Source organism: Centruroides sculpturatus, unplaced genomic scaffold (genome assembly GCF_000671375.1).
Source record: "Centruroides sculpturatus isolate CEXI.00-Female unplaced genomic scaffold, Cexi_2.0 scaffold152, whole genome shotgun sequence".
NCBI lineage: Eukaryota > Metazoa > Arthropoda > Arachnida > Scorpiones > Buthidae > Centruroides > Centruroides sculpturatus.
The window spans coordinates 661,913-664,781 of NW_019384348.1; the positions used below are offsets into that span (position 1 = coordinate 661,913).

The window sequence follows — 2,869 nt, forward strand, 5'->3', positions numbered from 1 at the left end:
TTATTTTATATTTTACTTTGTATAAATTGTTTTTTTAAATTGTGAATTGAATTTTATTTTTATTTTTGATCTTTTTTAATTATAGATATGTTTTGTACAATATGGAAAGTATAATCGTGATGTATATTTGTAAATATTTTATTGTTTTTCATATAAATAACTCTTAATTTTATTTTTGTCATTAAATTTATTTTCATTTTATGTTGTGTCATGTTTCATTTCTTAAATTATTTTTAAACGCTAATCGATGCTAAACTACGAATGGCAGCTTTCCAGCACGTTAGTGTGTCGTGCAGAAAAGCCACCATTGCAGGCCCTTTAAAGTTGGCTATCCAGAGGGAAAGATGCTATTTAGGAACCAACTGAGGTACATTCACAAAAATTAAAAACAATTTTTTTCAATTCAAATGATGATTTTTTTTAATATTCAAAAACGAAAAAAATTTTCGACTTACATTCGGGCCTGAAGAAAAAGTCCCAATGGGTTAATTAAACAGTTTTTCAGAAATATATTCTCTAAACTGTTGCGTTGTTGTTGTGTTAGAGGCGAATCTTCCGATTCACAGGTAAACGAAAGTGTTACCTGAGGTAACACTTTCGTTTTTTGCTTATCTCTTAACGAACTTTGCAATTAAAATATTTCATGATGATAGAAAAGAATCGGAAGAATTTGAATTCGGACTTGAATGTTTAACAGAAACAAAACAGTACATTAAAGAGGTTTACGAATTCCAAGAAATTGGACAAGAACTTATGGAACAGTTTACTTGGCTCGGTCTAAAGATTCTGACAGAAATTTTGCTCTGAAAGCAATCAAGAAAAAATGGTTTTTTCGAGATTAGGTATGCATTGGGCCTTGTTTTCGATATTCTTCGTCTTCGTGCTGCTAAAAATAATACAACGTCTATAATGATGTTGATCAAACAATGCACTATTTGATTATATCTTTGGCACATAAAGTTTATACATCTTATTGTGGAAATATAGTTCATTTATACAGGGTGTATCTAAATTGGTGTCCATAAACGTAGGGATGTATTCCTGACACCAAAACATTACAAAAAGTTCATATGTACATGAGTCTGAAAATCCTTCGTTAGGGAATTATAGGATTTATTGCTAATTGTACATGTAAGGCATTTAACAACATAGATTTACAAAAATTGGTCGAAGTGACCTCCTCCTACTTTCATGAGCCTGCGTTCCATGCTTTGCCATACTCTGTTGAAAATTCCTGAAGTGTTTCGAATTTGGTCAAAGCCATTTTAAATACGCTCCCTCAGAACATCGATATTAGGTACAGGAGTTGAATACATCAATGATTTTAAATGTCTCCAGTAAACACACGAGTACATAATACATTAAATCTTCTTTCTTTCTTAGGTTTATTCACCAACATTTGTGAATCTCTTTGGTTATCCCAGAAACACTCATTGGCAGGCAAATCATCGACCTTCTAAAGAAAGTCAGAATAATAATTTTTGTTATTTGTATGCATATTTCAAACTTCAGTAAAACGTACTAACTCACTTTCAATCATATAATTAATGTGTAATATCATAAATATAAATTAATAACTTACATTACATGGGCAATTTTCGAATTACTGACCATCCGGTTCAACACCGCCACTTTTGTCATAACAAAATTTATGAAATTTTAAATAAATATTGAACTTATGAAATACATTTGTTAATGTCATTCATAAATATTACTTTTGATTAAACTCACCTCTCGTTTTTCATATTCGTATTCGGCATTCGCAAAAGAAACCTTTCAACACAACGCATTTTTCGCTTCAATAATTGAAACAATTGGAAATTGTTACATCCACAACATTGTTTCAAATCGTCGCAATTTTTTGTTATAAAATTACTAGGGCTGTGGAGTCAGAGTCGTGGAGTATTGGTATTTTAGTCGGAGTCGTCAAAAAATCCGCCGATTCCGACTCCTGTTTACTTCCCAACTTCTTATGTATATAAAACGGAAAAGTATCGGAATTGTGTCAAATTTGACCCTCCAGGTTTTTTTTTTCAAATCTACACGTTTGGAGACCTCTCGAACCCCCTCAAAAAGTCAATAAAAATTCAGAGGAAAAATTTGCGTGCGTGTATGTGTGGCGTCTAATTTGTTTAACTTCTTTATTTTCTGAGATATTAAACAATATCTCAGAATGGGTAAAGTTTAAGAAACGAAATGTGGCACTGTGGCTTGCGTACAAAGGGGCATTAATACTATTAAATTTTGGTTCTTAGTTAAAGGTCGACAGGGTGAAGACATAAAAGTGGTCATGTGTCATATCTCTTAATGAATATTTTACTCGTTATTAGTGTTCTAAATTTTAAAAAAGAATAAAATTTGCCTCTACCCTCAAAGTAAACTTTTTTGTCATTTTATAGTAGTACAGTAAAACCAGTTAAGATGTTCTCGCCTAAGATGTTAGAACGTATATGATGACATGATTTATATTTCAACCATTTTTGACGTTTAATAATTAACTCTTGTGTTAAACCATCTGACTCCGATTCCAACCACTCTGACCACAGAAATTATTAGGCTTCAAACAGAGTGAAAATCATGCCCCATACACACAGTCTAACATCCACACATATAGAAAAAACCTGGAATCTTTTGCATATCTCGAAATTTCAAGGTGTCCCGAGTCCAAAAATGTAAAAATTTGGAAAGGGTCATTTTTTGACCGAGCGCTACACTTTCCCTCTGTTATATATAACATCCGAAAAGTAAAAGTTATCGAATATATATTTATATATTACTTAGAGGAGTCTTTTAGCTTTGGAATAAAAAGTTTCTACGTTCTATCTTTATTAGAACTCTATTTATTGAATCTTTTATTCTGAAATCACGT

General features: G+C 31.5%; 1 long non-coding RNA gene across 1 annotated transcript; it reads right to left on the reverse strand.

The window, feature by feature from the left end:
* Positions 1-602: 602 nt before the first annotated feature.
* LOC111636578 lies at positions 603-1,824 on the reverse strand. Its single transcript, XR_002758554.1, has 3 exons — positions 1,732-1,824; positions 1,583-1,631; positions 603-1,456 (listed from the first exon to the last, which is right to left on the reverse strand). It is a non-coding gene; the product is annotated as an uncharacterized LOC111636578 (long non-coding RNA).
* Positions 1,825-2,869: the final 1,045 nt, after the last annotated feature.